At 48.2% G+C, this 26,745-nt stretch overlaps 1 protein-coding gene and 1 long non-coding RNA gene across 3 annotated transcripts in view; one reads left to right on the plus strand and one right to left on the minus strand.

The window, feature by feature from the left end:
• Window positions 1–2,720: 2,720 nt before the first annotated feature.
• LOC144491430 (uncharacterized) lies at window positions 2,721–8,052 on the minus strand. Its single transcript, XR_013497441.1, has 3 exons — window positions 7,967–8,052; window positions 7,273–7,293; window positions 2,721–2,863 (listed from the first exon to the last, which is right to left on the minus strand). It is a non-coding gene; the product is annotated as an uncharacterized LOC144491430 (long non-coding RNA).
• A 1,866-nt stretch (window positions 8,053–9,918) lies between these two features.
• The window catches only part of dzip1l (DAZ interacting zinc finger protein 1-like), a 123,910-nt gene continuing 107,083 nt past the window's right edge, over window positions 9,919–26,745 (plus strand). For both annotated transcript variants that reach the window (XR_013497440.1, XM_078209238.1), the window contains exons 1-2: window positions 9,919–9,947; window positions 13,069–13,130. The gene's annotated coding sequence lies outside the window, so the exon portion shown is untranslated. The remainder of the gene's footprint in view (window positions 9,948–13,068; window positions 13,131–26,745) is intronic.

Genomic DNA, 26,745 nt, shown 5'->3' on the forward strand with positions numbered 1-26,745 from the left:
AATCGCTTATTCTTCTAAACTCCAGTGGATACAAGCCTAGCTTGTCCAGCCTTTCCTCATAAGACAATCTGCTTCCAATGCATTTACATTCTTCCTTAAATAAGGAGATCAATACTCTGCACAATACTCCAGATATGGTCTCCCCAATACCTTGTATAACTGAAGCATAACCTCCCTACTTTTTAATTCAATTTCACTCGCAATAAACAATAACATTCTATTAGCTTTCCTAATCACTTGCTGCCTCTTCTTCCAAGTCATTTTTATAAATTGCAAAATGTTGAGGCCCTAGCACTGATCCCTGTGACACACCACTCATGACGTCTTGCCAACCAGAAAATGACCCATTTATGCATACTCTCTGTTTCCTGTTAGCTAGCAAATTTTCTATCCATGTTACCCCCTACACATGAGCTTTTATCTTACGCAATAACCTTTGATGTGGTACCTTATCAAATGCCTCCTGGAAATCAAAGTACAGTACATCCACCGGTTCCCCTTTATCCACAGCACGTTACTTCTTCAAAGAACTCCAATAAATTGGTTAAACATGATTTCCCTCTCATAAAACCATGTTGATTCTGGCTGATTACTTTGAATTTATCTAAGTGCTCTGCTATAACATCTTTAATAACAGCTTCTAACACTTCCCCAATGGCAAATGTTAAGCCAGTTGGCTTGTATTTTCTCCCATTCTGTCTCCCTCACTTTTTAAACAAAAGAGTTACATTCACTATTCCAATCTAATGCAACCTTCCCTGAATGTAGGGAATTTTGGAAAATTAACACCAATGCATCAGCTATCTCTCTAGCTAATTCTTTTAAGACCTCATATGAAGTTCATCAGGACCTAGAGACTTGTCAGTTCTACTGAAGATACTGGTGTTAACTTTTTGCCTTCAGATTTGTAACAGTCTCAACTGCACCCACACCCTTACCTTACATCACTCGCGATTCTGGTCTGTTAACCTAACGTTAAATACAGTACATACTGTAGACCTACCCTGCCATTCACTCATATACTTCTCAACGATCAGTACAATGATTTCCCAACATGACTGGCTTTTTTTCTGCTCATTCTCTTTCATTTTCTCCTTGATTTTTTACTTCCTAATCCACTTTCCCGCTGCCCTCTTTCTTTATTCCTTGCTGTCTATATTTCCTTTCACTCTATTCCACTCTGTTGCCATCTCTGTCTTTCACTGCTCCCCTTCCTCTTACCAGACTGACAAACCATTGGGCACAACATTCCAGAGTTGACATTATTCAAATGTGATATTTACAGTGCACATATGTGCAAGCGTAAATACTGAGCATTGAATAGAAGAACATCAGGACCAGGAGCAGGAGTAGGCCATTCAGCCCCTTGATCCTGCTCCGTCATTCAATAAAATCATGGCTGATCTCATCTCAACCTCAACTCGTTTCCTGCCTGTTCTCCATAACTCTTCAATCCATTACTAATTAAAAATCTGTCTATCTCCTCCTGAAATTTATTCAATGTCCCAGCGTCTACTGCACTCTGGGTTAGTGAATGCCACAGATTCACACCCATTTGAGAGAAGTAATTTCTCCTTATCATGGCTTTAAATCTGCCACCCCTTATCCTAAAACTATGACCTCTCATTCTAGAACTCACATTACATATTAATTAATATTGCCTGCTGACTGACATCAGTGGACTCCAAAATTGGGGGAGTGGATCTTAGGCACCCAACTCAAACTTCTTCTGTTCCTATCTAATCTCTAGCTATGCCCATCACAGAATTTCTAACTTTCTTCGAAATCACTCTGTTCCCCTCTCTCTGAATGCCTTTGTCCTAGAAACCTGAAAACAAAAGAAATGTGCACACAGAAAGCGGAGTGCAATGCTTATTCGTGACTTCCCAGGCAGCACGCAGACATAATATTCATGACTCAGGCATGTGGCCAATCCCACCTTGTGCTATTCATTGATTCGCAACACCTCTGTCACTTATGGGAATACATCACAGACCTATGCCCTGGCGTTCCTTCACCGCCCACCTCCATAGGTCAGGTTCTGTGAGGAGAGCAGTCAACTCATCCTCACTCATGCTCGAGTGAACTGAATTAAAATGGTCCAGTAACCTGGTCAATGCCTGGAGTTGAAAGAAGTTAAATGACCTCACCAGATTTGTTGAGGTAAGAGCAATCTCTGCTAGCACCTCCAACACCGCTACTCACAATATTCTCTTCCCCCCATTCACTTTCCTAGAATTACAGCACTGCACAGCATTTTATTTCCCTCCTCTCAGGCTCACACACTCACCACTATCTCACTCCTCAGTTCCCCACATCCACTACACTGCACACCTCCTATTCTACCATGACAGGCACATTCTTCAAAGCCCTCAGAAGGCACTAAAATGCTCACTTCTTTGCAAAGGAAGGTCAATTTGTAACGTCCTATGTTAGGGGTTGTGGCTTTATACAAAAAAAGAAAATACTTGGTTTGCACACGTGGATTCAAACTAACACACAAAGGGTTTTATTGAAGAGTTGCTCTGTGCTCGGCACAGAATACAAAACTGAAAGTAAAGCAGCAGCCTGAGCGCACACTCTGATGACATCACTATCAAATCATGTGATCAGTTCTTAAAACAACCTACAAACTTTTAAAATATATAACACAGTCACAGCTTCACACAGCAGGACTGCCTTTGGAGAAAATGAGGTCCATCTGCACAAATCACTCCCCACCACCTGGTGTCATGGGTAGATACAGTAAGAGTTTTAACAACACCAGGAGGCAGAGTCAGGGTTGTGATGAGTGGCGATACTGGAGGAGTTGGGCACAGGTTCTTCACACTTGACCCTCTTTTTCTTCTGTTGCTATCAATCCCTAAAGAACAAAAGAAAGACTTCCATTTGTATAGTGCCTCTCATATTCTTCAGATGGTCCAAAGGTCTTTATTTTCCAAAGGGCTTTACTTTTGAAATGTAGGAAACATGTCAGCTAATTTACACACAGCAAGATCACATGAACAGTACTACATTGGCGTGTCAGCTGAGATCCTCCTCTCAAGTCTCTGGGTTGGGACTCAAATCCAAATTTTCTAACTTAGAGATGAGTTCTGCCACTGACTCATGAGTGGCAGCAAGAGGAGAGTTACATCTCATTCTTGTTCACAAGAAAAGGAAAAAGCCCTTCTAGAACTCGGAGATTGCTGCACTGCCTGAGATGTCATCTTTCAAAAAACAAACAGGAAATCCAGGCACCCTCTCTCTGCCTTCTTTGGATGCCAATACAGACCTCATAGCGCTATCTCAAAGACAACAGAGGATGATCTCGCCAGTGTCCAAGCCAAGAACAGACATCACTAAAAACAAAGAAGCCCAGATCTTCCAGTCTCCGGATGGTCAGAAACTTAATCACCATGCTACTGGACTCCTCCCAATGCAAGGACTCCATGGGAATTCCTTGGGAAAGTTGGATTTCCGATAGTAACTCACCTGCTCCTCAGGACCCTCTAAAAAAAGTTGTCAAATCTGATTTAGAGTTGGAGACTTCGGACAGTTCTGGCTTACTGACCTGAGGAGTGACACTGGAAATGTTAGGCAGAAAAATCTTGGTCTAACTCCTGGGTAACTATACAACTGACAACAGCCCCCGTCACTCACACTGATCTCCCGACTCCATCCCTGATCTTCGACTGTTCCCTGACCCCTCGACTACCCCACCCCTTGAAAACTGCCCACAACATGACCAATGCCACTGCTCACCCCCAACCTGACCTGACCCAACCCCACCACTGGACTCCCTTCTGAGCACCCGCAACTCCCTCCTGACTATGTAACCTGACATGACTAGTCCCCACGACCCATTATACCCCCTCACACTGACCTGACTTGATTGGCACTCAACCCGACTACTTCCCCGACCCTCTTTGACCCGACCTGACTGGTCTCCACCGCCCCACTACCCTCCCTCACCCTGACCTGACAGCACCCAGCACCGGATTGCTCCCCAGACCTCACCCCGACCTGGCTAGCCCCCACCACCTGACTGCTCTTCAGACCCCCACCCTAACCCGACCTGACTAGCCCCTATCCTGACAACTCTTCCTGACATGACCTGACTACCCCTGACCTACCTACACCCTCACCCACCTGCCACCCTACCCACGTTCCAGCTGGCCACCCTCCCTAGCTACAGATAAGCTTTAAGGCATTGAAATTCTTGACTTACCAGGATATGGCAGCCAGTGCTGTAAAAAGGGGCCTGCCTTTTGCGCTGGTTCTCTCCACTGCTCCCTCCGAGGTTGGCTGCACTGAGTCATTTGGTGGCATTTGCTACCAAATAAACCTGTTGGACTTTAACCTGGTGTTGTTAGACTCCTTACTGTGTTTACCCCAGTCCAACGCTGGCATCTCCACATCCTGAGTCATTTCCACAGGATCCTCCACAGGAACATTGGCCAAAAAAGTTAGAGGAAGGTAAGTGTGTGTGTTCTGTCTGATCATGGTCAGAAGTTGGGTTCAGACCTTGATTGGAAGGTCTTTGCCACTATTTGATCATTGCTGTTCGTGGGACTCTGTTGTGTTAAAATTACTTGTCACACTTCTTACATGACAACACGTCAAAGGGAAGAAATTAATTGACTACAAACAGCTTTGGGATGGCCTGAAACACACTGTAGAAATGCAAGTTCTTTTAGTTGTTTTGGTGTAGAATGCCTCGCTAACCTCACTAATACACTGGTAGACTGCAAACTATGAGGAGGTCTTGTGGCGCAGTGGGCAACGTCTCTGCCTCTGAGTCAGAAGCTCCGGGTTTAAGTCCCATCCCAGGGCTTGATAGCCAAGTAAGGTATGTCCATAATGTAGTCAAACGGGTGGAATGTCAACCTGCAAATCCTTCCCATCACACCAGTGGGTGGCGATAAGGGCGGGAGAGTCTCCTGGTCAACCACACTTGATGTGGAGTAACGCCCCTCAAGCTCTAAGCCGCTGGTGACAGGCTAGTAACCTGTTCCGGGAATTGCTAGCTATGGAGACAAATGAAAGTCTGTCTTAGTGCACCATTCGATACGGGAAGAGAATTGGAGTTGGAACTGCAAACTGTGAGATGTCACTAATGTCAACTGTTTCAGCCTGAGAGGAGCTTGTAGCAGAATGTTAATTTTCAAAAATATAAATTGTTACATCAGTATTCACTGATATTCAAACATATAGAATCATCAAATCCCTGTAGTGCAGAAAGACACCATTTGGCCCATCAAATCTGCTCCGACTCTCGGATGGAGCATCCTACCCTACACATTTTGGGACAATAAGGGTCATTTTAGCATGGTCAATCAACCTAACCCACACATCTTATATCCTAGGATTCTTTGGGAGGCAAGGGATGAGATTGCAGAGCCTTTGGCTTTGATCTTTGGGTCCTCACTGTCCACGGGGATGCTGCCAGAGGACTGGAGAGTGGCGAATTTTGTTCCTCTGTTTAAGAAAGGGAATAGAAATGACCCTGGTAATTATAGACTGGTTAATCTTACTTCGGTGGTTGGTAAATTGATGGAAAAGGTCCTTAGGGATGGGATTTACGACCATTTAGAAAGATGCGGATTAATCCGGGATAGTCAGCACGGATTCGTGAAGGGCAAGTTGTGCCTCACAAATTTGATTGAATTTTTTGAGGAGGTAACTAAGTGTGTTGATGAAGGTAGGGCAGTTGATGTCATATACATGGATTTTAGTAAGGCGTTTGATAAGGTCCCCCTTGGTCGGCTTATGATGAAAGTAAGGAGGTGTGGGATAGAGGAAAAGTTGGCCGATTGGATAGGTAACTGGCTATCTGATCGAAGACAGAGGGTGGTGGTGGATGGAAAATTTTCGGATTGGAGGCAGGTTGCTAGCGGAGTGCCACAGGAATCAGTGCTTGGTCCTCTGCTCTTTGTGATTTTTATTAATGACTTAGAGGAGAGGGCTGAAGGGTGGATCAGTAAATTTGCTGATGACACCAAGATTGGTGGAGTAGTGGATGAGGTGGAGGGCTGTTGTAGGCTGCAAAGAGACATAGATAGAATGCAAAGCTGGGCTGAAAAATGGCAAATGGAGTTTAACCCTGATAAATGTGAGGTGATTCATTTTGGTAGGACTAATTTAAATGTGGATTACAGGGTCAAAGGTAGGGTTCTGAAGACTGTGGAGGAACAGAGAGATCTTGGGGTCCATATCCACAGATCTCTAAAGGTTGCCACTCAAGTGAATAGAGCTGTGAAGAAGGCCTATAGTGTGTTAGCTTTTATTAACAGGGGGTTGGAGTTTAAGGGCCGTGGGGTTATGCTGCAACTGTACAGGACCTTGGTGAGACCACATTAGGAATATTGTGTGCAGTTCTGGTCACCTCACTCTAAGAAGGATGTGGAAGCGCTGGAAAAAGTGCAGAGGAGATTTACCAGGATGCTGCCTGGTTTGGAGGGTAGGTCTTGTGAGGAAAGGTTGAGGGAGCTAAGGCTGTTCTCTCTGGAGCGGAGGAGGCTGAGGGGAGACTTAATAGAGGTTTATAAAATGATGAAGGGGATAGAAAGAGTGAACGTTCAAAGACTATTTCCTCGGGTGGATGGAGCTATTACAAGGGGGAATAACTAGAGGGTTCATGGTGGGAGATATAGGAAGGATATCAGAGGTAGGTTCTTTACGCAGAGAGTGGTTGGGGTGTGGAATGGACTGCCTGTAGTGATAGTGGAGTCAGACACTTTAGGAACATTTAAGCGGTTATTGGATAGGCACATGGAGCACGCCAGGATGATAGGGAGTGGGATAGCTTGATCTTGGTTTCAGATGAAGCTCGGCACAACATCGTGGGCCGAAGGGCCTGATCTGTGCTGTACTGTTCTATGTTCTCTATGTTCTATCTTTGGATTTTGGGAGGAAACTGGGACACACGGAGGAAACCCACGCAGACACAGGGAGAACATGCAAACTCCACACAGACAGTCACCCAAGGTCAGAATTAAACCTGGGTCCCTGGCACTGTGAGGCAGCAGTGCTAACCATAGTGTCACCCTGCTGCCATAATATGATAGAATTTCACATTGAGTTTGAGAGTGATGTACATATATCTGAAACGAGAGTTTAAACTTAAGGGGAGACAGTGGTGCAGTGGTAATGTTGGTGGACTAGTAACCCAGAAGCCTGGACTCATGCTCTAGCGACATGGGTTCAATTAAATTTCAGTTAATAAATATGGTGACCATGAAACTATTACTCAAATGAAATCAAAATAAAATGTCTACATTATGAACACACCTGGATGGTAATGCTGGAAATCTGAAATAAAAACAGAAAATTCTGGATAATCTCAGCAGGTCTGGCAGCATCAATGGAGAGAGAACAGAGTTAACATTTCAAGATCAGGGATTTGATTAATTAGATCCAGCTAAGTGCTAGGCACAGCAAAGGCTATGGACCCGAACAACATCCCAGCTGTTGTACTGAAGACTTGGGCTAACTATCCACATACCAATAGCCAAGCTATTTCCGTATAGCTATAAGACTGATAACTACCTGATGTTATGGAAAATTGTCCAGATATGTCCTGATGATGAAAATCTAATCTCATCAAGTACCACCCCATCAATCTGCCTTAGGGATGGGCAATAAATATTGGCCTTGCCAGCAATGCCGGCACCCTATGAATGAATAAAAATAAAACTGTTTGTGTATATGTTGAATGAGGGTTGTTTCTGGCTATGGCTTGGTTGACTTGTTAGCTGGCACTCACTAACTCGCTTGTGTGTGGAGAGGGCAAAGAACTGGCTTGCCTGAAACTACTCATCAACATGGACCAGTGCTTTATGGAGAGGAGAGGAGAAATTGAGACGGGGAGGAAAGTACACAAAGTAATCTGTAAGACCAATATGGACATAAATAAGGCAACATGAAAGGGGCAAATGGCTGAATGAACCCAGTTGTAAAACCTGAAGAATTTATAATAACTTACAAGTGCAGTTGATGGGTGAAAAGACCACCAGTCAATGAGCTTTGCAGACAGTCCATATCTTCTATCCGGTACTTTGTGACATGGAGATCAATTTTCCTGATAAAGTAAAAGTTTATTTATTAGTCACAAGTAGTCTCACATTAACACTGCAATGAAGTTACTGTGAAAATCCCCTAGTTGCCGCACTCCAGCGCCTGGTCGGGTACACTGAGGGAGAATTTGGTATGGCTAATTCACCTAACCAGCACATCTTTGGACTGTGGGAGGGAATCAGGGTACCTGGAGAAAACCCATGCAGACACGGGGAGAATGTGCAAACTCCACACAGACACTGACCCAAGCCAGGAATCGAACCTGGGTCCCTGGCGCTGAAGTAGCATTGCTAACCACTGTACCACCATGCCGTCCAATAATGTACTGATTCATGTTTGTTGACTGCCCTCCCAGACTGGAAAAGGTGATAAAAGCAAATGCTGGAAAAGGTGATCGTGCTTCTCCAGATCATTTTCAGGCCCTCACGGGTGAATTGGTCTCCTTCAATTCCTGCTCAACCCTTCGCTAGAGGTACCACTGGATGATTGAACATTGCGTTGACTATCTAAGCAGCTTGTTAGATGCTTGAAAATATTAAAGACTCCTGTGTGATCAGCTACCCATGCCAATAGTACAATATAATAGGACATTTCCAAATATTCTGTTAGTTTGGTCAGTTGGTTGTGAATGACTAGCAGAACACCAAACTTTTGGAGTGACATTATGAACTTCTTCAGACTAAAATTGATTAACAAATGGAATGGACTCCAATGTTGGCCAGGCCATTGGACAGATGGTGCCCTTCATTCATCTCGATGCAAGACTTCTTTTAGCCTGGGCCATGCCTGATGGAGAATCCCCTTCCCCAGCCACACTTCCTCTAATCCAGAGAAGTCTTTTTGTCTTAAAACAAGGTCAGGATTCCCAGGGCATCCCATCCCCGATCTATAGCAGGAGTTCATCAGAAACCTTTAGGAATTTTTTTAAGCTAAAAAAAACATTAGTTATTACTGCTGCTAGTTTTATTATGGCTTTCTTTCATTTCAGTGTAATCCAAATTCTCACAATAAATTTGACTACATAGAATATCATAGAATCCCTACAGTACGGAAGGAGGCCATTCGGCCCATTGAGTCTGTACTGACCATAATTGCACCCAGGCCCTATTCCCGTAACCACACAGATTTATTCTGCTAATCCCCCTCTCACTAGGGGTAATTTAGCATGGCCAATCAACCTAACCCGCACATCTTTGGAGAAAACCGGGGCACCTGGAGGACACCCACGCAGACACGAGGAGAATGTGTAAATTCCACACAGACAGTGACCCGAGCTGGGAATCAAACCCAGGTCCCTGGCGCTGTGAGGCAGCAGTGCTAACCACTGTGCCACCGTGCCACCCTTGTGGATGTACTTTGGGGTTGTCCTGTCATTAGGGAGTCTGTAACTGGAATGAGTTAACACAGGAAGAGGGTGATTGTGAATGATCTACAACATTGCTCCTATTCACAGCCTATCAGCTATTCACTACGGATGTGATCACAAACAGCGAAGGAAAAGCAAATTGGAAGATATGTGTCCGTGTATTGGAGCTGCAATTATTGCCGCCTCAGCATTAGAGCTGGGATACTGCAGACAGTTAGATAATGAATGACCAGCTCACTGCTGGAACTGGACTCATCCATCTCCCTCTCTCTCCTATCACTCTCTCTATTCCCCCCTCTCTGATTCTACATATTTCCCCATTCTCTCTACCCCCTTCTCTTATTCTCTCTCTACCCCTCCCCCCCCATGTTCTATATGTCTCTCTTTCCTCTTCCTCTATTACCCCCTCCCTCTCTATCTCTTCTTTCTCCCTCCCTTTCTCCCAGACACTGGAAGTTTGTGCTTTTCTCTCTCTCATCCTGAGCTCATTTCCTGTCGGTGAGCGGATCGGATCGCAGGCGAAGTGAGTGAGCGGGGAGAGGGGAGCGGGGAGAGGGGAGCGGGGTTCCGGGCTGCAGCCGCCCCTGGCGGGGTTAGATTTAGGGGTGAGTCCGGGTTCGCGGTCTCCCTGCCCGGGAGAAGTCGGGCTCCTTCCCCAGGCGGAGTTGGAGCTCCGCTCCCCTGGGGGCTGCGGCTGCACTTTCCGCAAGTTCCCCAAAACTTATCCCCACCCCACTCCAACCAATCCCCCCACCGCAATCCCCCCCACCCCCCACCACAATCCCCCCACCACAACCCACCACAATCCCCCCCACCACAATCCCCCCACCAAAATCCCCCCCACCGCAATCCCCCCACCGCAATCCCCCCACCAAAATCCCCCCCACCGCAATCCCCCCCACCTCCCACCGCAATCCCCCCACCTCCCACCGCAATCCCCCCCACCGCAATCCCCCCCACCTCCCACCGCAATCCCCCCCCACCGCAATCCCCCCCCACCGCAATCCCCCCCCACCGCAATCCCCCCTCACCGCAATCCCCCCCCACCGCAATCCCCCCCCACCGCAATCCCCCCCCACCGCAATCCCCCCCACCTCCCACCGCAATCCCACCCCCACCGCAAACCCCCCCCCACCGCAATCCCCCCCACCTCCCACCGCAATCCCCCCCCCACCGCAATCCCCCCCCCCACCGCAATCCCCCCCACCGCAATCCCCTCCCACCACAATCCCCCCACCTCCCACCGCAATCCCCCCCCCACCGCAATCCCCCCCCACCGCAATCCCCCCCCACCGCAATCCCCCCCCACCGCAATCCCCCCCCACCGCAATCCCCCCCCACCGCAATCCCCCCCCACATCAATCCCCCCCCACCGCAATCCCCCCCCACCGCAATCCCCCCCCACCGCAATCCCCCCCCACCGCAATCCCCCCCCACCGCAATCCCCCCCCACCGCAATCCCCCCCCACCGCAATCCCCCCCCACCGCAATCCCCCCCCACCGCAATCCCCCCCCACCGCAATCCCCCCCCACCGCAATCCCCCCCCACGATCCTCCCCACCCCCCCGCCACGATCCTCCCCACCCCCCCGCCACGATCCTCCCCACCCCCCCGCCACGATCCTCCCCACGCCCCCGCCACGATCCTCCCCACGCCCCCGCCACGATCCTCCCCACCCCCCCGCCACGATCCTCCCCACCCCCCGCCACGATCCTCCCCACCCCCCCGCCACGATCCTCCCCACCCCCCCGCCACGATCCTCCCCACCCCCCCGCCACGATCCTCCCCACCCCCCCGCCACGATCCTCCCCACCCCCCGCCACGATCCTCCCCACCCTCCCGCCACGATCCTCCCCGCCACAATCCTCCCCACCCCCCCGCCACGATCCTCCCCACCCCCCCCGCCACGATCCTCCCCACCCCCCCGCCACGATCCTCCCCACCCCCCCGCCACGATCCTCCCCACCCCCTCGCCACGATCCTCCCCACCCCCCTCGCCACGATCCTCCCCACCCCCCCCGCCACGATCCTCCCCACCCCCCCGCCACGATCCTCCCCACCCCCCCGCCACGATCCTCCCCACCCCCCCGCCACGATCCTCCCCACCCCCCCGCCACGATCCTCCCCACCCCCCCGCCACGATCCTCCCCACCCCCCCGCCACGATCCTCCCCAACCCCCCACCACAATCCCCGCCACCCCAATCCCCCACCACAATCCCCGCCACCCCAATCCCCCATCACAATCCCCCCACCACGATCCCCCCACCCCCCCGCCACGATGCTCCCCGCCACGATGCTCCCCACCCCCCCGCCACGATCCTCCCCACCCCCCCGCCACGATCCTCCCCACCCCCCCGCCACGATCCTCCCCACCCCCCACCACAAGCCCCGCCACCCCAATCCCCCATCACAATCCCCGCCACCCCAATCCCCCATCACAATCCCCCCACCACGATCCCCCCCACCCCCCACCACGATCCCTCCCACCCCCCACCACAATCCCTCCCACTCGATCCCCCCCACCCCCCACCACGATCCCCCCCACCTCCCACCACGATCCCCCCCACCACGATCCCCCCCACCCCCCACCACGATCCCCCCCACCACAATCCCCCCCACATGATCTTCCCCACCCGCCACCCCAACCCCCCACCACAATCCCCCCCACTTCCCACCACAATCCCCCCGCCACGATCCTCCCCACCCCCCCGCCACGATCCTCCCCACCCCCCCGCCACGATCCTCCCCACCCCCCCGCCACGATCCTCCCCACCCCCCCGCCACGATCCTCCCCACCCCCCCGCCACGATTCTCCCCACCCCTTACCATCAATCCCCCCACCACAATCCCCACATCCCAATCCCCTACCACAAACATCCTCCCCGCCCCCTGAATCTCCATCTCCAAATCTCCCACTGATTTCCCTCTCCCCCCCCCCCACCCCGTGTCTAATTAGCTCTCTTTTCCGCTCAGTTGCCCTGTTCCCTGATCTGATCTGTGGGGAGCCTGTGGGTGTCAATTGATCCCCTTGCTTACTGTTCAGGTTACAGTTGGCGGGGAGGAGGGGGAAATAGCAGCCTAAACTGCTTCCGCCACTCTTCAAACCTGAGCCTCCAGTCTCACCTTCTGCTCCTCTGTGGGTGGAGGTGATGACTGCGTGGTTTTGGGTGTATGGTTGTGCAGGCTGTGGTGGGGAGGTGGGCAAGTTAAGCTTCAGAGACAGACAACCACCCTGCACTCTGGCTGCAGTGAGAGATAAGCTGCTCCTTGGGCCATCTGTGCTGAGGTGAGTGTGTGAGCTTTGCTGGGTGCATTCTCTGTGTTTATTACAGCACTGCACAAGCTCGCATTCTCTATCCAGGACTTTTGAGCAGGCAGGTAGATCGTTAGGTGGGTGGTAACTTGCTGAAGTGGCGAGTAACTATAGTGACTGGTGTAAACAGCATCTGGCGTCGCCACTTTGTGTCTGGCACAGGCTTCTGTCCCTGAATCTCTGCCTGTCGTGTGAAGCAGTCACAGATTTGGGGAAAGGTTTGTAGCTGTGTCCCTCCTCCTGAATCGCTGTCTTTTTCTGTTTTCTCCCCTTCTCTCGTGCTTTCTGCCTCTCACTTGGTGACTTCCTTCATATCATGTCTGCCCCCAGGTTGAAGTGTCAGTTTCCAGGACCATTGTCACTATGGCAACAGAAACTGATACTGCATCTCAGTGAGTATATATATATATAAACGTGTGTGTCTGTGTGGTGTGTTGGCGGGGGGGGGGGGAGGGGGTGGTGGTATCTGTGTGTATCTGTGTGTATGTGGGTGTGGGTGTCTATATGCGTGTGTGTGGGTATGGGGGTGTGTGTATATGAGGACTACTGATTGGGTTTGGCAGCTTGTTAAAGAAATACAAATTTTTTGCTGCAAATCCAGACAGCATTGCCAAACCGCGCAGATTCTTGCCCTGCCCTTGTCAGACTGCCCTTGTCAGACTGCCCCAGAGCTGCCTGAATTCAGTGCTTGTTTCTGGGAGAGGGGTGTTGTTTACATACAAACAAGGTGCAGAAGTAGTTCACTCTGCCCCTCGAGCCTGTTCTGCCATTTAATAAGACCATGGCTGGTCTAGTTGTAAACTCCGCTCCATATCCCGGCTCAGCCCCTTGCTTATCACGCTCCATATCCCGGCTCAGCCCCTTGCTTATCAAGAATCTATCTAGCTCTACCTTAAAAACGTTTCAAAGTCTCTGCTTCCACCATCTTCTGTTAATTTACCTGAGTTTCCGGGGTTGGGCTGGATTGTGGGGTTGGAAGTTGACTGCTGGAGATGGGGTTGGTTCTCCAGTAGGGGCAAGCTGCTTGCTGTGGAGTCCTGGCACAGGTGAACCTCACACTTATGAACTGCACTCATTGCACAGTAAGTCACAGGCAGGGGCTTTGACTGATTCCTAGTGCCCTCACAGAATGGGGTTGGGTGAGAGAGGCCACTGGATCTCATGCTCCGTGAATGTCTGCATCATCACAGGCTACTGTTGCCTGCTGTACAAGCCCAATCTTCTGGTCTCAGTCTCCCTTTCTCAGCTGGAGCTGTTGAGCACCACCTGTCTTGCATCCTGAACAGCACTGACCTCTAGTCCCTTGTCCTGACCTGAAAGCGTTGTTCAGAGGGTGAATCTTTGTAGGGTCCTGTACTCTTGATCCACCAGTTTGCGGTTCCCCAGACCTCGGATAATAGAAAAATCATCGAAAGAATCATAGAATTTCTACAGTGTAGAAGGAGGCCATTTGGCCCATCGAGTCTGCACTGACAATCTCACCCCAGGCCCTATCCCTACAACCCCACACATTTACCACGCTAATCCCTCTAACCTATACAACCCAGGATGCTAAGGGTCAATTTAGCATGGCCAGTCAACCTAACCCCCACATCTTTGGACTGTGGGAGGAAACCGGAGCATCCGGAGGAAACCCACGTAGACACAGGGAGAATGTGCAAACTCCACACAGTGACCCAAGCCGGGAATTGAACCCTGGTCGATGGAGCTGTGAGGCAGCAGTGCTAACCACTGTGCTACCGTGCCACCCATAATAGGGCTGCAGCACCCCAAAAAGGGGAGGGTGCACACTAGGCAGGTGGAAATCTTAAAAACAGAAAATGCTGAAAAAACTCAGCAGGTCCAGCAGCGTCTGTAGAGAGAGAAATAGTTAATGTTTTGAGTCCAATATGACTCTTCAGACCAGAAGAGAGGTAGAAATGTGATGGGTTTGAAACTGTTAGTGAGAGGGGCTGAAGCAGGTGGTACAAAATAGAAGGCCAGGTACAGGTGAGAGCTCTGGGGAGATTTTGACAAAGATATCATGGCCACAGGGCATTGGGGAGACGAAACACAGACCGGTGACCGCTTTGCGGAACACCTTCGCTCATTCCACAAGCGTCACCCTGACCTTACCCATAGCATGCCATTTCAACTCCACACTTTGCTCCTGTGCCCACATTCCTGTCCTCGGCCTGCTGTAATGTTCCAGTGAAGCCCAATGCAAGCTCAAGGAACAGCATCTCATCTTCCAAGTTGGCACTCTATAGCTTTCGGGACTTAACATGGATTTCAACAACCTCGGATCATTAACTCTCCTTTCAATCGTTTGGAAAAAAGGATTTTTCCCAATTCTGCTACCTGACTGTTATGCCACTATTAGGACTTTCTTTAGTCTTTAATGCTATCATTAATACTCCCTTTGTCTGGTGTGTCTATGACATCTTTGTCAAATCCCGCAGGACATCCCATCTATCCCAGACTTATTCAGCTCCACCTGCTCCAGCCTCTCTTCAACTGTATAAACCCACCATGTTAACCTCCCTTTAACTCTGTTTCTCTCTCCATAGATGCAGCCAAACCTGCTGAGTGTTTTCCAGAATTTCCTTATTTTATTTCAGACTTCCAGCATCTGCAGTTCTTTGCTCTTATTTTAGGTGGAAAATTTTGTTTGGAACTGATAGCATAGGAGTGGGGAGGGGTGGGAGTGAGGGAGGGGTGGGAGTGAGGGAGGGGTGGGAGTGAGGGAGGGGTGGGAGTGGGGAGGGGTGGGAGTGAGGGAGGGGTGGGAGTGGGGAGGGGTGGGAGTGAGGGAGGGGTGGGAGTGGGGAGGGGTGGGAGTGAGGGAGGGGTGGGAGTGAGGGAGGGGTGGGAGTGAGGGAGGGGTGGGAGTGAGGGAGGGGTGGGAGTGAGGGAGGGGTGGGAGTGAGGGAGGGGTGGGAGTGAGGGAGGGGTGGGAGTGAGGGAGGGGTGGGAGTGAGGGAGGGGTGGGAGTGAGGGAGGGGTGGGAGTGAGGGAGTGGTGGGAGTGAGGGAGGGGTGGGAGTGAGGGAGGGGTGGGAGTGAGGGAGGGGTGGGAGTGAGGGAGGGGTGGGAGTGGGGAGGGGTGGGAGTGAGGAGGGGTGGGAGTGGGGAGGGGTGGGAGTGAGGGAGGGGTGGGAGTGAGGGAGGGGTGGGAGTGAGGGAGGGGTGGGAGTGAGGGAGGGGTGGGAGTGAGGGAGGGGTGGGAGTGAGGGAGGGGTGGGAGTGAGGGAGGGGTGGGAGTGAGGGAGGGGTGGGAGTGAGGGAGGGGTGGGAGTGAGGGAGGGGTGGGAGTGAGGGAGGGGTGGGAGTGAGGGAGGGGTGGGAGTGAGGGAGGGGTGGGAGTGAGGGAGGGGTGGGGGTGAGGGAGGGGTGGGGGTGAGGGAGGGGTGGGGGTGAGGGAGGGGTGGGAGTGAGGGAGGGGTGGGAGTGGGGAGGGGTGGGAGTGAGGGAGGGGTGGGAGTGAGGGAGGGGTGGGAGTGAGGGAGGGGTGGGAGTGGGGAGGGGTGGGAGTGAGGGAGGGGTGGGAGTGAGGGAGGGGTGGGAGTGAGGGAGGGGTGGGAGTGAGGGAGGGGTGGGAGTGAGGGAGGGGTGGGAGTGGGGAGGGGTGGGAGTGGGGAGGGGTGGCAGCAGTGGTTGGGATTCCTTTTCCCCGTCATTGCCCCACCCTCTTCATTTTGGCCAATCTGACATTGACCCAGTCCCACATCCCAGGATTGGGATTATTCTCAGAAAGGAGATAAGCAGCCGTGTCATTTGTCGTGCTGATAGGTGTGTAGTACCACCAGGATGTGAAGGTGTATGTGAGTCTGGCTGTAAAGTACGTTCTTCACGAAGAGAGTTTCGGTTGTCACTGCAAGAAATGTTCTGGAGCTCAGAACATTCTGCATGTTGGATATTCTCCCCTTTTCCTTCCCTGCTTCAAGGACAACATTCCCCACAAATCCCTCCTCTCTGGTACCATTCCAATAATGTACCTCTCTACCCCATCCCAGGCTTTGACATCCTGTCTGAAGAGTGTGGGGTTTTTTACTGGACACCATGGCTGGAACTCTCCAGCTTCACACGCCCCACTGCCGCTGCCAGTGAGAACGGAAATTTGGCACTCAGCCAAATCTCCATTTACAGCAGTGACTCGGAGAATCCGGCCCTGGATGAGGTCAGAAAATCCCGGCTCGTGTCCCCAGCTGAGATCTATGCAGTGTTTTCTAAAGATTTAAAATGTTAGAAAATGTAATGGGGTTGATACAGAAGAATTATTTCCTCTGATGGGAGGGAGTCAAGAACCAGGGAAGACGATCTTAATTAAAAAAAATTATTTCTTGGAATGAGGGCTTCATTGGCAAGGCCAACATTTGTTGCCCTTGAACTGAGTGGCTTGCCACACAATTTCAGAAGGCGGTTAAACTTCAGCCACGTAGCTGGGAGCCAGGAGTAAGGGTGACAGATTTCCTTCCCTAAAGAACGTTAGTGAACCAGTTGGGTCTTACCATCTGATAATCACCATTACTGAAACTAGCTTTATATTCCAGATTAATTAATTCAATTTAAATACCACCAGCTGCCACGGCGGGATTTGAACCCATGGTCCAAGAGCATTAGCCTGAGCCTCTGGATTACTGTTGCATTGACATTACCATTACACCACCATCTCTTCTTAATTAGAGCTTGCGATCCAGGAGAGCACTTTTTCAGACAAGGGGTAGTGAAAATCTGGATCCCTCTCTCCCCAAGTGCTGGAACAGCTGGAGCTCCCAGCATTTTTGTTAGGTATGAATATCAAGCGATGGTGTTTAAGTTAAGTTGATGTACAAATCTGCAGTGGTCTAATTGAATGGAAGGGCAGGCTCGAGGGGCTAAGTGACCTGTTCCTGTTTCTAATGTCACTGGACTTTTATCCTGCAAGGTATGGATTCTTGCTGTTTGCTGGCGCAGTTTAAATTCTCATCTCACCTGACGGCGTGCTGGGAATGCCATTCACAGTCTGCTTCTGTTTGGGGGGGGCGGGGGGGGCGGGGTGCAAAGTTAAGTCATCTAAAATGCTAGAATTCCTCCTGTTTTCTGAGACAAAGTCATATAATCTGCAGCCAAGGCGAGTGGGGTAGGGCAGTTAGTGGAAGTTTGAACCGGACCCTGGTCCCACTCATTTCACATGACCCCAGTGCAGAAATTCACTGCAGGGAGGCTGGGAGGTGGGGGTCTGGGGAGGCTGTGGGGGTATTGAGGAAGGTCGGAGGAAGGTTGAGAGGGGCCGGAAGTGGTTGACGGAGGCTGGGGGAGTGGTGTTGGGAGGTGAGGGGGGTCTGAATGGTGGGTTTGAGGGGTGCTGGGGGGATGGATGAGGGGTGCCGGTGAGGAGTGTTGAGAGGGGCAGCAGCTTCTTCCATCTTTTCCCCCTCCCTGAGTTGACGTGAGAGTCAGAGACAGGATAGGGTGGCAAGGATGTCCTGCAAGGAAACCCACCAGGCTGATTATTTCAATGTATTGTCCAGTTTGCGAACACAGTTTGATATAAACAATTCTGGTGTGTAAACATTTTAAATGACTATTTTCCAAGTTTGATATAAATTTCGGCACAGCACTGTGATGGCTTTTTTAGGATTTGTTCAACATTTGTATATTTTTCAAAGCTCCCACAAAATATGGGTAAATTGATAGAGGTGTTCAAAATCATGCAAGGTTTTGATAGCATCGATAAGGATAAACTTCCACTGGCTGAAGATATGGTGAGCGGAGGGTGTGGATTTAGCGTTATTGAGAAAAGAACGAGAGGGAATGCGAGGTGAATTAATTTGTACAAAATGAGTTGTGAAGGTCTGGTATGCACTTTGTGAAAGTGAATCCTGCAGTAACTTTCAGAAAGGAATTGGAAATGTACCCACGTAGGAAAACCTTAGAGGCTATGAGGGAAGAGGAGGGGAGTGCGATTAATTGGATAGATCTTCCACAGAGGTGGGACAGTGGCACAGTGGTTAGCACTGCTGCTTCACAGCACCAGGGACTTGGGTTCAATTCTGGCCTTGGGTCACTGTCTATGTGGAGTTTGCACTTTCTCCCTGTGTCTGCGTGGGTTTCCTCCGGGTGTTCCGGTTTCCTCCCACAGTCCAGAGATGTACGTGTTAGGTTGATTGGCCATGCTAAATTGACCCTAGTGTTAGGGGGATTAGCAGGGTAAATGTGTGGGGTTATGGGAATAGGGTCTGAGTGGGATTGTGGCCGGTGCAGACTTGATGGGCCGAATGGCCTCCTTCTGCACTGTAGAGATTCTATTCTATGATTCTAACTGGCATATGTATCGTGGGCTGAATGACCTTCTGTATTGTAAAAATCTATGATCTTAAATATCTCGACCAGATCACCCATTGATCTTGATGATGAGGGACTGATAAAGGTGCTCCTGGGATGTTTTTAAGTGACCATGGTAACATATAGCTGGATGTTTGCAATCAAAGCGGGTTGGGCGGTTTCCCAACTTGGCAGATCTGCTTTGGTTTGAAGGGTACAGTAAAACCCAATTTCCATTCTGGGAGGCAGGGGTGGGATAGGGTTTGATCTGCTGACAATGGAATCAGATTGTAGGTGATCATGGGGGTGGGCATGTGGCAATGCGGGTTGTTTTGGAAGGCTCCTCCCTCCTCCCCCATCCATTCCTTGGGACGCTATCCCTGTTGTTTTATGAGCCATTTAGGTTCTCTAGCCTTAACCCCTCACACCTCCATGCTCTGGCATTCCTCCATATCAACCCATGACCTCACCTACCTCCCATGGTCCCCCTGTGCCAATTCATACCCCTTACCCATCCCTAAGCCCTATGGGCAGCATGGTGGCACAATGGTTAGCACTGCTGCCTCACAGCGCCAGCGACCCGGCTTGGGGCACTGTCTGTGCGGTGTTTGCCCATTCTCCCTGTGTCTGCATGGGTTTCCTCCGGGTGCTCTGGGTTCCTCTTACAGTCCGAAAGACGTGCTGGTTAGGTGCATTGGCCATGCTAAATTCTCCCTCAGTGTACCCGAACAGGCGCTGGAGTGTGGCGACCAGAGGGTTTTCCCAGTAACCTCATTGCAGTGTTAATGAAAGCTCACCTGTTACACCAATAAATAATCTTTAAAACCAAGCCCTTTCACAGCCCATGTCACCTCCATGCTCCCTCATTCCTCCTCATGCACCACCCAAAGTGACTTACCAAGTATCTGCCATGGCAGACCTCAGGAGCCATGTAGAGACGGGAAAAAAACTAAAATGTAATATGGCTCTGATTTGCAGACTTGACAGCAAAAACACTCCCATCCATGAAACTCATTCAAAACTTTTAAATTTTATTATTTGTTAATCAATCATAAAAACAAACATGCTTCTATTTAGCAGACATATCAATGAGATTTCCTCCTTTAATAAACTCTTTAAATTGTCAATCAAACTCTGAACGCAGAATCCCCTTCTGAGATAAGTGCTTTAGTAGCTTTTGAAACTTAGCCAAGAATTCATAATGATACAATAAAAGCCCTTGAGAAATGTCAGCAAAGAATTCTATTGAAACTGTGGAACAGGTGGTTATGTTTTTGTTTCTACCCTATACCAGACTTTTATTGAACTCTGACTGACAGCTTGAACCTTTGTTCCCAAGTATAAAGAGCAGGGATTTAAAAAAACTTCAGTTTGTGACACTTCAGACCTTACACGCTCTTCGAAAGCATTTCCGGACATCAATTCAGGACTTCCACACTGTGAGTTAATGCCCTCACAACAAAATGAGGTCTGTTTGAACTCAGCACTAGGTTCAAATGGCCCTGCTGAGTTTGATTTCCCATCTTGTGATTCACACTCGCCCACTTTCTGCTTGCAAGAGTTGGATCTTTCAATGTGGTCGGGACTTCTGCATCTGGGCCCTGACCATCATTTTTAAAAGTCCACGGAATCTCCTCGACTCCACGAAAAATCTAGCCCATAATCTTTTTCTGCTTTTATAATAACTCTTAATGGAGTACAAAGTGGTTGCATTGAGCCCGTCCAATGTGTAACTTCATTGCGAGCGAAGTTCAAAGGGTGATGGGTGATTTTGTGATTTCTCAGTCTATGTCAGTTCTGTACCAAGAGGTATTTCAGCAGTGGATCTGCCTGTTTATAAATGAACACTTAGTCTATTGGTTTCAGTTTGGTTCAATGAGCATACTTCCACACCGTAATGCATATTGCAGCAGTGTTAGGTGTATTTATCCGGTGTGATTGTTCCAAGAGAAAAGATTACCAGGTGTGTCCCGGCATGTTGTTTGGTCATTCGTATCCAAGCACTCGGTAGCAACTGATACAACATAGCTACACCAAGGGAATACCTGCTGTTGGCTGCAGTTTAGGGGACCGAGCCCAGCGTGTAAAAGAAATGGTAAGGACTGGAGAGAAGATGTGATTTGTGTAGCATGTGTCAGAGAGCTACTGTTTGACTGATCTGCATTATATGTGAGGCATGTCAAAAATCCTGAAAGCACACCCTGCAGACTTCTTGTAAATCCAAATTTACTTAATTCTAACTAATTAGCTATGCAATTGCTCGTGGATGGAGTGGAGCGTGGCCCTGACATTCAGCATTTCTTTTACCCCAAGCTGTGGAAGGGCACACAGCAAGTTACAGATATAAACACTACTGGATCTCTGTGCAGTTTGACATTGTTGTGGTGACCAGTGACCATCTGAAGGGAAAGCAAAACCTCTCCCTGTGCCTGATTTGGAATTGGATAATTGGATCAAAAAATTGAGATGAGTGTTTAAAGCAAGAGTATGTTCTGATTGATAGCGAGACTGACCATTGATGAGTAACTTCCTGCTCATACGTACGTTGTGTCCTATCTGTTCCACATTTTGATATTGAGGGGGAATAGCAACTTTAAAATGGGAATTGCGGTCTACCAGAATAACTTGCACATTGATACTGATGCATTTTTGGAGTTTACTCTTTGGTTATTTTGTAATAAAAGTTAAGGACCAGGCTTCCAGTGCAGATGTAGGCCTCTAGAGGGATAAAAGATTATCCCAAACAAAACAACATAGTGGTTGACTTAATTGAGCTTTCTTTTTCTCTCTCTTGCTCCATCCCTTGAGCTGTTCGCTGAAGCCCATATTTGGTAATTTTCAATCTGACTTTTCTTGCTTTTGATTGGTTGGTAGTTCTCGGCCTGCTTTGTTGGTGTCTTACGATTGGGAAATTGGAGCCAATCAGACGTGCACGTGGCTGTAATTTTACGTGTGACAGCTGACGTGACAGAAAATAGAAGATGTGCATTTTGTATAGTCACTTTTCACAACCTAATTTTTTGCCTTTGGAAAGCTTCTTTCTTGGGTAGGTCGGCGGCAGCCAGGAATGCTTTCCACAAAAATATTTAGAAAAAAGGCAATAAGCTTAGAAGCCCAGAAATCCTCTTGAGATCCCTAATAACAAATTCTATCTGGGAGCTGGAGAGAGGTTAAGCTCTTGTTTCTGTGATAGCTGTGTCTCACTGACCCTGCCTCACCACTGCCCCCTCTGGTAGTTGCATTTAGCAAGTCGTTTGGAATTTGCACAATAAAAAATCTATTGGAGTACCATGAAATTATTATTGGGCTTTGATGATTGTTGGTGCATACAACTTTAGGTTGTATGTACTTTTTTGCACAACACAGCAAACCGGCCAAATGCCACTTTCACAGTGCAGTGTTAATGTAAGGCTACTTGTGACTAATAAATAACTTTTCAGTGTTTACCCTTTAATGAAATAAATAACAGTGTAAAAGTTGTCTTTTGCAATGTGAATGTTCTGTTGCTGATAGGATGATGTGTGTGAAAGGCTTGTGAACCTTTTCTTTATTCAATGTTATGTTTATTAAGATTTTCCAGACGAAAACACAACATATAAACATCAGTTTGTTTAATATCTTGTGATAGAGAGAGAACAATGCAAAGTCAGTGATTGTAGAAAAGAACTCGTGTACACTGTTCCCTCCAAATATATGCACACAATAGAGAAGAGGGAAAAACCATGCCAGTCTTCTCAGTAAACAATCAGAGAAATGAAATGATGGTTTGGGAGAATGAGATAACATTTTTCATGAAAAGTGAAAGCAACAAGCAATCCACTATGGTGTGGGACTGAGGTGTAATTTATGCTAGGAATGGCAGCCAAACCTTGTAAAGTTTTGTAGTAGAGCCATGAAATGTGTAATTTTTTCTTGTCCAATTTAATGAGATGTAGCACATCTTTAATCCAGTGGGAATGGGATGGAGGAGAACACGACTTCCATCTGAATAAAATTAAATGTCTTGCCAGAAGAGTCACAAAGGCTATGAAATCAGTTTTGTATTTGGCCAATAGGAGGGTTGCTGGCAGCACACCGAAAATTGCAGTCAATGGAATTGTGCCAATGGGTGCTTGCAATATTTCAGAAATAGTTTTAAAGATGGCTGTCCAGTAACTGCGTAAGGATGAGAAAGACAAAATCATATGTATCACGGTATCGGGGCCTGAAGACACCTGTCACAGGTGAGATTGGTTCCTTGATAAATCTTTAGTCAGATGGGTACGATGAAAGATTTTTGTGTCACACCATGTTTAGCTCAAATGGATGAGGAATGAATGTGATATAATACTACATCTCAAGCCTCATCTGTGCACTCCTCACCTATGTCTTGCTCCAATAAGGTCTTTACAGTTAATAATGAAGGACTATGAAAGGAAAGAATTTTAGAACACCGAATCGATGTAACTTCTCTCATAGTTGGGGCTGGAGTCAAAAAAGCATCAGTATAGGGGAGTGTGAGGGAAATGAGGAATCATATTGCCTGCAAGTATCTGAACAAGTGGGTCTTTGGGAGGGAAAATCTGTCCATAATCTGTTAAAATGATGCAAATGTATCATCGACATATAGATCTTTAAATGTTTTAATGCCAGAAGTGGAGCAAACATAAAAAGCTCCATCCAAGATAGAGGGAAGAAAGAAGTAGTTCACTAAAAGTGGGGAGAGTATTGAAAATGTTTGCAATTGGGACTAGCTTAGTGGTAAAAACTGGACGGCATGGGCAAGATGGGCCGAAAGGCCTTTTTCCATGCTGTAAACCTCAATGACTCTATAGGCCAAATTAGCACCAGAATTGTTTCCAAATTCTAAGGATCGACTTAAGAATGGCATTCTTGGTATAAAGAAAGGTGGCTGAAATAATCGGAGAGTAAATTAGAGAGTAAATTAAAGGAGGAAGGGGAACAAGATGATGATTCTAAGTGCAGTCAGACCGGGGCGACCAGTTGAGTCTGCCTGTAACCAATAGGAAGCCCTAAAGTTGGTAGCCCTGTAATAGAATTGGAAATTGTGTAAAACCATGCCTCCCAAAGATTTTGATATTTGCAAAATTGTTTTGCAAAGTCTTGGAACCTTTCTATTCCAAATGAAGAGTGAAATGAAAACAATCGAATTTATGAAAAAACGATAAAAATTGGGATACGCAGAAAAAGGTATGAAAATTTGGGCAGGGGATTCATTTTGACGGTGACCTGATTAAGACAGTGGAAGAACAACGAACAAAGAACAGCCCTTCGGCCCACCAAGTCTGTGCCGACACAGATGCCTCTCTAATATTTTCTTGCCTCTGTGTGGTCCATATCCCTCTCTTCCCTGCCTATTCATGTATGTATTTAGATGCCTCTTGAATGCTGTTACAGAATCTGCTTCCTCCACCACCTCCGGCAGCGCGTTCCAGGCACTCACCGCCCTCTGTGTGAAAAACTTGCCCCTTACATCTCTTTTAAACTTTCCCCCTCTCACTTTCAACCTATGTCCCCGAGTAATTGACCCTTCGACCCTGGGAAAAAGACTGACTATCCACTCTATCCAAGCCTGTCATAATATTGTAAACCTCCATCAGGTTTCCCCCTCATCCTCCGACGCTCCAATGAAAACAATCCAAGTTTGTTCAACCTTTCTTCATAGTCCATATCATCCAAACCAGATAACATCCTGGTAAATCTCTTCTACACCCTTTCCAATACATCCTTCCATAGTATGGTGACCAGAATTGTCAATATTCTGAATGCGGCCCAACCAAAGTCTTATACAGCTGCAGCATGATTTTCCAATTCCTATATTCAACGCCCCGACCGATGAAGGCCAGCATGCCAAACGCCTTCTTGTGACCACCTTGTCCATCTGAGTTGCAACCTTCAGGGAACTGTGGATCTGCATGCCTCGGTCCCTCTGTATGCTAATATTTCTAAGAGCTCTATCATTTACCGTATACTTTCCTTCTGCAGCAGACCTTCCAAATCACATCACTTCACATTTGTCCGGGTTAAATTCCATCTGCCATCTTTCGGCCCAATGGATCAACGCATTAAATCTTGTTCTACACATACAGGAAGAGGGACAAAGTTACATTTAAAGAGATTATCAACTGTTACATGCACTTCCAGATAGGTTAATTGATTAAAGGAGATATTGAAAGATAGTGGATGCAATGGAAAGTTATGAGCCACTGCATTGAAAGGAAAAAGTTTGATCTTATTTAAGTTGAAGCGAGACCCTCTGTTCAGCGTCCTCCCTTCATATTCCTGCCATGCACTGGCTATCATGAAGCCCAATAGCAAGTGGCTCAGTGGCTATAGCAAATAGTTGAGGGGAAAAGGGGCACATTTGCCAAGTACCTTGAAAAAGGGAAATATTCAGAGCGAGTATTGTTTGTTCAGATCGATAACAGTTGGGCAGAATACAACAATTTAACCCAAGAAATGAAATTTGGGCCAAACGCAAAATTTTCCAAAACATAACCTTCCTGTATCCCATCTCCCACGAGTCAGATTGACAATTTAGGTACAGCTGGGTAACAGCTAGGTACAAAATTAGCTTGACGACAGAAGAGAGAGGGTGGATGTAGAAGGTTGTTTTTCAAACTGGAGGCCTGTGACCAGTGATGTGGCTCAGGGATCACTGCTGGGTCCACTGTTATTTCTTATTTATATCCATGATTTGGATGAGAATTTAGGAGGCATGGTTAGTAAGTTTGCAGATGACACCATGATTGGTGGCATAGTGGACAGTGAAGAAAGTTATTTAGGATTGCAATGGGATCTTGATCAATTGGGCCAGTGGACCGATGATTGACAGATGGAGTTTAATTTAGATAAATGTGAGGTGATACATTTTGGTAGATCGAATCGGGCAGGACTTACTCAGTTAATGTTAGGGTGTTGGGGAGAGTTATAGAACAAAGGGATCTGGGAGTACAGGTTCACAGCTCCTTGAAAGTGGAGTCACGGGTGGACAGAGTGGAGAAGAAATCATTCGGCATGCTTAGTTTCATTGGTCAGAACATTGGTATGTCTTATTGAAGTTGTGCAAGACATTGGTAAGGCCACACTTGGAATACTGTGTACAGCCCTGGTCACCCTATTATAGAAAGGATATTATTCAACAAGAAAGAGTGCAGGAAAGATTTACTAGGATGCTATTGGGACTTGATGCTTTGAGTTATAAAGAGAGGCTGAATAGACTGGGACTTTTTTCCCTGGAGCATGGGAGGCTTAGGGGTGATCTTATAGAGGTTAATAAAATAATGAGGGGTGTAGATAAGGTGGATAGTTAACATCTTTTCCCAAATGTAGGGGAGTCTAAAACTAGAGGGCATAGGTTTAAGATGAAAGAGGAGAGATACAAAAGGGTCCAGAGAGGCAATTTTTTCACACACAGGGTTGTGTGCCTGGAACGAGCTGCCAGAGGCAATAGTAGAGGCAGGTGCAGTTTTGTCTTTTAAAAAGCATTTTGACAGTTACATGGGTACGATGGGAATAGAGGGAAAAGGGCCAAATGTGGGCAGTTGGGATTAGCTTAGTGTAAAAACTGGGCGGCATGGATAAGTTGGGCCGAAGGGTCTGTTTCCATGCTGTAAATCTCTATGACTCTCTATAGCTGGGTTACATCTGGGTACAGGCTTCATAAGATTCATATCTGTTGGGGAGTTGTGCATTCCCTTCCTGTTGAAGTCTCTAATTGTTA

The sequence above is a fragment of the Mustelus asterias genome, chromosome 3 (genome assembly GCF_964213995.1).
Source record: "Mustelus asterias chromosome 3, sMusAst1.hap1.1, whole genome shotgun sequence".
Lineage (NCBI taxonomy): Eukaryota > Metazoa > Chordata > Chondrichthyes > Carcharhiniformes > Triakidae > Mustelus > Mustelus asterias.